At 42.9% G+C, this 11155-nt stretch overlaps 1 non-coding gene across 1 annotated transcript; it reads left to right on the top strand.

The window, feature by feature from the left end:
• The first annotated feature begins 860 nt into the window (after positions 1 to 860).
• TRNAT-AGU lies at positions 861 to 934 on the top strand. The gene has a single exon. It is a non-coding gene; the product is annotated as a tRNA-Thr (tRNA).
• The last annotated feature ends 10221 nt before the right edge of the window (positions 935 to 11155 follow it).

The following is an 11155-nucleotide window of genomic DNA, read 5'->3' as shown; positions in this document are numbered from 1 at the left end:
GAGTTGATATTTATTTGCATTGCTACAATATAAAACCGCTTCCTTGTCCCTTAGTAAACTTTAAGCAATTGTCAACTATTTAACTAACTTAAACCATTCTTTTTTACTATGGAACACGTGGAATCTGTGCTCTCAATGGCTATCACAAAGGGTTTTGTGAATAAAACTCAGAGTAAGACCATAAACTTTGCACTAATTTGTGGCTATGCCCCTTACAGAAATGATGTGGAGGAGCTTTCAGTCTTGAGAGCAAGTTGTAGCTCATGAGGCACGATAAATTCCTGCTGCATGAGAAAGGCTCATCCCAGGAAGGACCGTGGCTTTTTCACCACTCTTCTTAGCAGCATCCCGACAAGATTACATATATGGCTCTGTACTGTGAAATGTGAAAATTTGCAACCTTTTCAACATTTTTTTTTTACTAAAAGAACTTAGAATGGGAAAAATACTTGGGACTTGGCAAATGCCATCCTGAACACAGATAATCTGTGGAACAGAAGGAAATCTGTTGCAAGTAGGTAGACTTTTTATTATTATTATTTTAATTATGAGGCTTTGTAGCAGCACTTGCATTTGAATCTGAGATTGAATGAGAAGGATTTCAGAGGCATGGTGTATTTTACACAGTTTTACAACTTCTAATAAACACTAGGTAATAAGTTGCATTATTTTAGACTGTTCTCCTCTCCGTCTTTATTGAATTAAATATCACCATTTTCATGTGGAAGCTTGAGGAAGAGGTGTGCTCCTCGTGCTATTTTTTGTGGAACACACAAAATAAGCAAGTTTTACCGCGGGCGAGGCTCGTCCGCTGCAGTGGCCGATGTGGTGGCGCTGCGCGGCAGCAGGAGCCAGCGCGGGGCGCCGTGGCTTAGTTGGTTAAAGCGCCTGTCTAGTAAACAGGAGATCCTGGGTTCGAATCCCAGCGGTGCCTTTTTACTTCCCCCCATCCGCTTTTTTTTTTTTTTTTTTTTTTTTTTTTTTTTTTTTTTCCCCTTCTTCCTCCACCGTGTTTTTTTTTGCAGCCGTTTCCGCAGGGGGGCGACGCTGCCCCCTGCACATCGCGCAGCCACTCTCTGTGCCTGGCGGTGCCGCTTCCCATGGGACGCACATGTGGCACAAGGAGCTTCATCTTTTCAACACAGTTGTTGCTTTTCTGAGATTTTTCATCCATAAAGGACAAAGACTATTCCTATGTTCCTCATTTCCTGTCTCTATTTTCACCAGGCTCTCAGCGGGGTAAATGAAGCCAGTGCTTCCATTCCCTTTTCCCCTTCCCATGGTCTGAGTCGATACTGGCTACGTGGCGTATGGAATTTGTCACTTGTCATTACTGAGACTCTTCTTTTGCCTTTGTTTGTACCCAGGGGTTTTACCTCTGATCTGGGCTTCTCCAAGTGAATTCTCTCTAGTAACATCTCTGTGTAGTTTTCCGTAGAGTGAGTGAGGCAGGAGCTTGACAGCAAGTTTTTCTAGAGCTGCCTTCATGAGGTAGGTTCCTGAGCTGTGGTACTCACATCCCCTCACTCACCCGGAAAAGAGGTAAGTACAGCAGGTAGTTATAATCGGTATTTAGAAAATACTTTAAAAATTTTCTGTTTCGCTATGTTCTGTGGCTGTGTGATTTTAGCCAAACTGTGGGCCCAAGGCTGTCCAGTTTTGGTGAATTCAGCTATTGAGACTCAGTCAAGGTACTGCTGAATAGCCCTCACGTGAAGTGACCCCTCATCACTTAGCCTTTATGCAAGAAACACAGTGAAAACATTAAAATGCAGCATCTGACACTGTAGACGCTGCAGGGATTGCTCCAAGCAGCCATCCTCAGCTCCCATGCTGTGGTGACCAAGGGTTTTCCTGACACCTTAACAATTGTGCGTGGGGTCGTCTGGGGCTGGGCTCTCCACTCTCCCACGCAGAGCCCATCAACTCGAGTTTCGCACTTGGCTCCCCCGCACGCAGGAGGGACAGGGACACGTGGTGGGCAGCGGCAAAGCCCTTTGCCGCTGGCGCTGCCGCGGCCGCACACGAGGCTTCGGGTGAAGACACTTGACCGAGGCACGCGGCCGCTAACCCCGCTTGGCAGGAGCGACCCTCGGGGCCGCATTGTGCCAGGCCCGGCCGGGCGCTGCCGCTCCGGCACACGCGCCGGGATGTCACGGATCGGCCCTCGGCATCGGAGCGCTGGGGTGGGCTGCTGCGGCCTGCGCGTTTGCAAGCAAATTCTGTCTGTGTGTTTGAGAGCTCAGCTGTTTCGGCTCCGAGTGAGAACAAAGATGCTCCAAGCAGGGAGACAGGTCACCTACAAAGCAAAGTTATGTGTGAGATTTTTCCTTCCAAAAGGCTAAAATCCATAGCCAGAAAACTTAGGGGTCTGCTTAGGACCAGAGAGATAGGTGAGGCAGCTGTACCTTTTGGAGATGTTCTTTGCTCTGAAAAATATCCCTTCTTTGGTTGTATTTGGTTCACATTATCCAGGTTTCTGTCTTAAAGGTGCCCTAGCTTTCTGCGTGAGACCTGGCTTATTCCTTCTCCTCTTTTGTTAGTGCATTGACTATTTTGACGATTTGGATTTATTAGGTTATGGAGACATGACAATGGAATTTGTTTTCAGCTTAAGCTTATACTTCTGTTCCAATAGGATATGAATAAATGGAATAATAAACATGTGTGTATACATAAGCACAGTTTTTAATATCCTGTTTTTGCGGAGGGCTAATACAGGCTGGAAACCATGTGGGCTCCCCTCACAGGAGACTCATGCTGTAGGTGCTTGAGGCCACGGCTGGTGAGGAGGTGGACTTCGCCGTTAGGAACCAATTAACTTAAGCAACAGCCACTGCCAAATTATCGTGTTTGGCACCAAGAGCAAAGCCAAGAGCCTCCCCCGCTCCAAGCCACTGGGAAGGTAACGTCTGAGCTGCTGGGGAAAGAGAAGTGTCTCATTCTTCTTCTAACAGGTCCTTCCTTTCCTTCAAGCAGCTGTACTTAGGTTATGATTAAGGTTTAAATGTACACAGGTATTTTTAATTTCAACTGGTGAGGTAATCAAGGACTGACCTCACTGACGCCAACAGCAAAACTCCCACTGTCAGTGCTGAAGTCAGGTTTTCATTCAATAAAAAGCAGATAATAGAGAAGGTGATTCATTGTGAATGGAAGGAAAGATGAATCAACCCAGGCCGTGTGGGCAGAATTTTTTCCTGTGCTGTCAGCTGCAGACTGGCACAAAGACAAGGGTGGTGTTTGTATCTGCTCTTTGCTTCCCTAAGACTGAGGATGAGGATCCCTCGCACAGGCCTTGCCCAAGAGGGAGCAGAGCTGAGTTGTCGCCTAGGGAAGCTGCAGAGCTTTTCTGATGATATTTTACCACAACTAATATTGAAAATTCATATCTGAATTGTGACAAAGGTTAGAGTCACACAGCTTTTTCAGGTACCAGGATCATGTTATTTCACATTCCTTTGACCGAGGAAATTTATTCAAGATATTTCTAGCAAAGTCATTAAATGAAACTGGTTGCCATGGCCAAAGTCTGCCCTGATCTAAGACAGTGAGGACAGAGTAACCTTCACGTTCTGCTCTCATACTCTTCCCATGTGAGCTCCCCTGCCATTTCTTCTTGCCTCTCAGTCTGACAGAGGTCTGGGGAAACACAATTGGGAAGGTTTGGGCAGGATTTATGAACCAGGAGTTGCAAATGCAGGTTTTGACTGGACTGTTGAGAGCCCAAAGCTGCACTGAGTTAGCACCACGCTTAGAAAGACGCTAGTAAAACCCGTGACACTGCATTTGATGTAGCAGTCCAATTCAGTTCTCCTCCTGTAGAAATAAGAGAAGGATTTAGCCATTTCTTTTGGTACCAGCATGTTGAATCTCTGATTTAATAATTTCCGAGTGATTTCACATAAATTGATTAGACGGCTGCTGCTGGTTTCTGTATTTCAGCAGCTCTGAACATGGGGCCTTCAGGAGAGCATAAAAATAGATTTGGGGCTGTCTTGGCACCACTGGCTTCAGGCCTGACACTGATCACAGCTAGTTTGGCTGGAGAGCTATTGGTGGGCACTGTACAGTCTGCAATGGATCCAAATCTCTTAGCTCTGTATTTGTTCTTTCCTGTGGAGAACTTCAGGAAAAGTACCCAGCAATGGTCACTGGAGTGAAACTTGTCCCTGGGGAAGAGGGCATATAAATATATGGGAAATATAAATATTTCTGAAACAAGGTTAGGCTGTGGTAGTGTTAAAGTTATGAACACTTGCACATCAATATTTAGATGTCACTGATGTTTTTTGCTTTACCATTTTGCCCAGGGAGCCCTGTGCAAAGGGGCAGGAGCCCTGCTGTGCTGGAGAGCATGGTCTGCAATGCACAGAGCTCAACGTGCACACTGCAGTAAGTGCAATTTCCAGCTGGGATTGCTAGACTTCCAGTAGATCTAGAGAGATGGGATGAAATATTTAAAATTGCATGGCAGTTAGATACTTGCTCGCGTGCCTTGCTTTTGAGAAATAGGAAATGTTTGTGATTTATACCCCTGTATTGCTAAAGCAAATGGGTGCCTTGCCATTAAGTTCAGTGAATGCAGGATTGAGAACAAATCCACTAATCCTGAAATTGCAAAAGATTCCTGCAATAAGGGAAACAAGAAGAGCTGAATTTGTGATTGCCACGCCTTTGGCTATGGGAACGGATCAATGTCATGTTAGTTAAATGCAAACAATGGTATTAAATATTATTTTTTTGAATCAGTACTTTTAAGCTAGTGTAAAATATCCACATATGGCCAAAATATCCACATATGGCCACTTTTGTGGACATAACTGGTAGGAATTTTTCTTATAATTAGAACAGAATAATTTTGTGTAAGAAACATAAAAAACCACAATTGTCGTAATAATTACTTTCACTTTTAGAAATGATCAAGTTACTCTAACAGAATAATATATTAAAATGTATATATTTTCCTAAAATATATATGAATGATATATGGGCTGGTATAATTTCTAGTACTCAACAAAACAGCTATGAGTACATAAAAATTTGTGTTCTTTTGTTTTAGTATGGTCTGTGAATAATGATAGATTCATAAAAGCTAATTAGAGTGAACTCCCAAAGCTACTGGTTGCTGAATGGCTGAAAGAAACAACGTAATCTGCCTCTACGTGCTTCTGACAAGGTATATTATAATTTAAGTATAAATAATACTTTTTCTTCTATTCACATTAAAAAAAAAAAAACTTAATCTTCACAGCAGTTCCCCAGACACTGAGGAACAAAAGTGCAAGCTGCCATGGGAAAATAGATTGTAATGAAGGATATTTGAACACTGATATCTGTATATGCATATGTCAAGTGGAGTATCACAAGAATTTCTGTGGTAGGTATATTGCATTATTCTGAGCTGCTAAGATCAAAGCACTTGCATACTTTAAATTTAGATTTTGTGACACTGCTGGTTCTTTCTACCAGCTTGGTTGTTTTCTGCCTAAAAAATTCATTAGAAAGTAAAGTGTAAAAGTATGAGGAAAAAAAAGCTATATTTAAATATTCCATTATTATTGTTGTCTGTTGCAGTATTCGTTTTTTCTTTGAATCTCCTGCTTTTTTTTTTAGCTTTTCCAGACCAAGAACTCCATACAGACACAACATATTTATTAAAGATAAAATTACGTATATGTCAATGTGATTTTTAGTCACCATTGTTTTGTAACTTTCTCACTCATCTGCCTATTTCTATATCTATTGACTGATAATTTTTAAAGGTGATTATTTTATTTTATTTTATTTTATTTTATTTTATTTTATTTTATTTTATTTTATTTTATTTTATTTTATTTTATTTTATTTTATTTCATTTCATTTATTTTATTTCCTTATCTCTGTTAAAAGAATGCTTTTCCTTAATGTAGTCAGCTTCTCTGTCTGGCAGCTTTGTCTCCCACTCAATTAAGGGAATAACTGGGATGTTTTGACAGGCGCATAAATATCCGGGGAAGGGATGACATCTCTGGGCAGCAGTGCATGCAGCCACTCCACCGCTGCCCTCAAGGGTAAATAAACAAATGTCAGCTCAGGGGAGCTCCATACGTCCTGTGCTGGGGTGTTGATGCATGTGAACGGGGATCTGAGAAGGCTACCTTAATGAAAAGGGAAATACAAGGGCAGGCATTTTCTCAGTATTTCCTTGATTTCATCTTTTTTACTTTTTTGACAGATATTTTACCTCCTCTGCTTACAAAGCTCTTCTTTCACTGCAGCATCATATCTACACATGCTGTTGTATTACAGCAATATACACTGTTAGGCAGCATCGGTCTCAAAAGTCATTTGGACGATTTCCCCCCAATCGGAAAACTTTGTGAAAGCAGGTTGGGATTTCATCTCCAGGTGCTTTAAAATTACTTCTGCTTTGAACTACCTTTCTACAAATTACCCTTCAAATTAGTTGCTTGCTTGTTGTCCCAATGAGCCTGTAGATTGTCACCCATATGTCCTTGCTAATATATGTACCATGAGTCTTGCTGTTATTATCTGTGTGAAAAAGCACAGGGAATTTCGTAAGCGAGTTCACTCTTCTTGCATCCTTTTTCATCTCTCCTGTGGAATGGCCTCAAAGATGCCTAATTCAAATTTTTTTGCCGTATTTTCTGTCCATGCATATTAAGAGCAGCTTTGCAATCATTTGGGAAATAAGATGAAATTTGTATTTTTATGAACCCCCAAATTACTGTGCCATGAATTTATATTGAGAACTTATATACAAATGTGGAGTAAGGGCTGGTAATAATGATTTCAGCTGATTCAAAGCATGCGCTCATTCTGTAAAATAATCAGATTTTTAAAAATATATTGGCTACTGCAATGAATAAGAAATACAGAGCTCTGTGCAAAATGGGTCTAGCAGAACATTATATACTCAAACCCTGACCACTGGAGCACTACAAAAACAGAACTCCATAGCAGGCAAATGAAGGGAAGTAAGTTGTTAATCAATGAGAGCTGCAACCTATGGGACAGGTGAAACACTAGCTAAGGTCCTCTTTTCGGACCAAACATAGGCTCTAAAGAAGCATTTGGGCCAAATTTAATGAAAAAGAGCAGCCATAGTAGTTAAACTTTGGCTATCAGCAACACAGTGAGTAGAAGAAATAATACCCAAAATAATTTGCATGTCACTGAGACAGCGGGAGCCTGGTTGTACTTGTTCCTCTGTTGTGCTTTTCCTGCTGACCTAGCGCTGGGTTGCAAATTCAAATTTCATGTTGCCATTGGGCAGCGTTGCACCGCGGGGCTGGCCGCCACGCTGACGTGGCAGGGAAGCTGCTCTGCACCTGGTTCTGCCCTCCTGCACACGATGCAAAAGGCAGTCTATGAACACATTTTGAGGTGTCTCTTCAGCTCTATTACGTGTTTTGCTTTTCCATGCATGCTCCATTTTATGTGTGCCTGGCTGCATGCAACACCTTCCAATTTCTCCGTGTTTGTTTTCCCTGACTGGGGTCTGGAACATCGGGGTCTGGAAGCACGCTGCTATTCCCAGCTGCTATTCCCAGCTGCCCTGCTAGCCACGCGCATCCCAAGCAGGGCCAGGAGGGCCCTTCCCAGGAGGCAGAGCCGGTACACAGGTGCTGCGTCCATCACCACTGGGAGCATCCATGATTCCATTGCAAGCTCCTGCTGACACGAGCTTGCTCATCACCAGCTCGGTCTGCCTAAGTCCTGCAGCCAGGCTGCCCTTGACTAATCAGATACTGACTGTTTGTGACACCGTGTGATAGTCTCTCACGTGGAACAGGAGTAAAACAACTATGGGTTTCACCAGATGTGAAGTGGCTGAAAGTTCTATTGTTTTCCTGAATTTTTGCATATGAAGGGAATCTGAGGACACATCCGTGCACCTGAAACACACTTCAGCCGTATTCTGACATTGTTCCTCTAGCGTCTACAAAGAGAGTCTTGCTTTGGAGTTTTAGCCTCATTTACCAAAGATTTTGTAAGTCAAGTAGTATAGTAAATCCTATAATGACTGCAGCAGCCAGACAGAGTAAGCTCCTAACATAACCAAAGCATAAAAGGATTTATCGTAAATTAAAATAAATTGTCCAAAATCTGCTCATCAACGAATATGAAGGAACAGGCAGAAGAAAGAAATCAGTCTAGCATCTTCAGTAGACCAGAGTTTCTACTATTACCGTAGTTGCCTTTCCAGGACATAGATGAAAAAAGTTAACATCATCACCACTTAAATGAATCCAAATACCTTTATTAAATGATAAAAGTCACTAAGGGAAGTAGGAGGCCTATTTTTTTTTGCTGTGGCATCACAAGTCAGCTAAATTTTGAGGAGCACATCCCACTTACTGCAGAGCCAGCGTGCACTCAGTGTGACTGAAGCTGTGGGGAAGGACTGTGTGTTTTGACAGGGGCAGTGACAAAGTGCTGTGCTTGGCCTGGTTGCTTCTCTCTCTTCGTGGCCCAGAGTAACTCGCTGTCCAGTGCAACTTATTTATAAAGTGAAGTTTAATGGATTTTGATAAGCAACATTGATAAACTTCCTCAAATTATCTTTGCAATCAAGACAGGTTGCAAGACAGGTTCTTCACCTGTAATTATACCACTATCTGCTTCTAATCCTAACCTATAGATCTTCAGATTAGTTAGCATATGGTAAGTACAAAAAAAGGAAAAAAAAAACCTGCAATTAATGCTGGTTTGCTAGACAACGGGACCTTTTCAAGAGAAAATTATTTTATTTTTCAAGCAATTGGCCTAATGTATTATCTACTCATAATCTGGTCTGCTTGATTAAAAATTCAAGATTGTATTGAGCATTCAGGATATCACAGAAGAACATCACAGCTCTGCATTGTCTTGGGGAAAAAAAAGTGCTTGTTACTGTATTTCCCCGTGAGACAACTGTTATCTGGATTTGCTTTCCTGTAATGCCACCTTGCTAGTATTTACCCATCACCTGCATCTTGCAAAACTCATATCAGCTACCAGGTTTCTTTTTTTGCTCTTCCTCATGTACATAAACAGCAATTTATTAAGGAATAATAAGAAAAAAGAGTTCATTTTAAAGGTTACCAATGAGCTATATAGATAGATCAAGAAAGAACTAGTGTGAGGATGGTGCAGCAAAATTCCCTTTCAGTTCTATATACTCTATTATCTTACAGAGAGATGCAAGGATCTTATGTAGTGAAAATGAGAGATGCTCTTTAGTGGTAATTTTCATAAAAAGGGTTAATGCAGAACGTAGAGGTGACGAGATACATTATTACAATAATAGACTCAGTGAGGAAAAACTCTTTTATGACACGTTCCATTATTGCTGTTACAGACCCATAATTTGAAGATTACTGCTCAAAAAACCCAGACAGAAATGATTTTACAATCATGGGCCCATTAAAGGCTTAAGAATTGTCTGGTTAGATTAGGAAGAATTTAGTTGTTGAATGTTTTGCAATTTATTATGCTGCTTATAAAGTGCAGAGACACACGCACTTGTAAACCAGACTAAATTGGCAGAACATCCCGGTCCCCTGCTCGCTGCTTGCAAGGCCTCCTTGCCTCCCGACAAACCTCGTTTGTATTGATCCGTGTATCATTTCTGCATCTTTAGCACAGTCGAAATATTTATTTTAGCATTCGCTTCTCCCATCCCAAAGAGACAAGATGTGATACTATTGATTCTCTGGCCACTCATCCATTAGGCACCCATTAAGCCACAGACTGATGGACAAGTGTAAAATAATCACAATTATTTTAACGCCATCGCAGGGTGGCTGAGATCACGCACACGTCTACAGCGCGGCGAGGGTCACCTGAACTCCCAAGGTATTACTACGGCCACGCTTTATATGCTCTATTTCCCCGGCCAAATTGCTCTTTGTGCTGAACGGGTGAATTTTAAGCAGGATGCAGTGCCCTGGTGTAGCTTTAGCGAGGAAATGGCCATGGAACAGCTTTATTGTAGACGCTCTTGAATGTATTTGTTTAACTGCACCGAGTGTTTAAAATTACACTTAGGAGCTCATGGGCAAATGAAGATCTTTGTTCTAGTTAATACTTTTAAACTGAGCAGTACCCCAGGCAAATTAAATCTGCTTCTGTCTCAGATTTTAACTATTTAAACAGACTTTGAGACTTGTCAAGATATTTTTGTGGATGAGGCACGCCTAATTAACAAATACATGAAATATCTGCCTGAGTGTATGCCCGGGAATAATCCAAACAGGTCTGTGGTGCGAGGAAGTCCATGACTCGCACGCCTGCATGTGTTAGGTGTGCACCAGATTGTAGAAACCTGGCTGTCCCCACACCTGGCACATCCATTGCAGCACTCACTTATGTTATTACTTCGGATTATTACCATTCTTGAACCTGTATTTATTTTTCACTTTTTTTTTCTTTTTTTTTTTTTTTTTTTGTACAGTGCATGATCTAGAGCTGACATTTAGCTGTCAAGTGAAACTGGAGACCACACAAAACTTCAGGTATCAGGTACAGCCATTATTGCCTATTCTGATGCAGTTTTCCACAAGGATGTTCATCGGTGTGCACTGCCCAAACCCTGCGCTTGCTGCACGCCAACACTGGGGCTGCATTTCTGCACCCACCTCCTGGTCCTGCAGCCCTGTGCTTTGTGCTATTCCCTGTGCTTATCCCCAGGGAGTGTCACCCGGGCTGTGTTCCCCCTGCCAAACCCAGTGATCCCGAGGGAAGCGCTCATCCCGGATGTGGATGTGCATGGAAGCCCTAGGCTCAGAGCCGTGCTTGGCCCACGCACGTGTGCAGCATTGACGCACCTAGGCCCTGCTGTGGATGGACAACCCTTAAATGTTAATTTTACCTAAAAATTAGAATCTTTTCACGTGAAAGAGGGTGCAATAATGGCTATTATTGATTGTTCCGTGACGTCAATGCTACGGATCGATAGTTAATGTGCTGAGAGTTTGTGTCTTAAACAAGAGCCCCGCACGGCGCTAGCCCGCCGCCTCGCCCGTGGCGGGGACAGGCCGGTTTCCAAAGCAGGCGGCGGGTGCCGCGAGCCCGGGGCGCCGCCACGGGCCGGGCCCAGCGCGGCCTCCCCCGCGGCCGCTTCCCGGCAGGGGCCCCGGCGGCGCCGGGCGCGGCCTCCCCCGCCGCC

Source organism: Nothoprocta perdicaria, unplaced genomic scaffold (assembly GCF_003342845.1).
Source record: "Nothoprocta perdicaria isolate Ctin4 unplaced genomic scaffold, notPer1 scaffold_30, whole genome shotgun sequence".
NCBI classification, from domain to species: domain Eukaryota; kingdom Metazoa; phylum Chordata; class Aves; order Tinamiformes; family Tinamidae; genus Nothoprocta; species Nothoprocta perdicaria.
The sequence above is the reverse complement of the archived record's forward strand: the minus strand, read 5'-3'. Positions and strand labels throughout refer to the sequence as shown.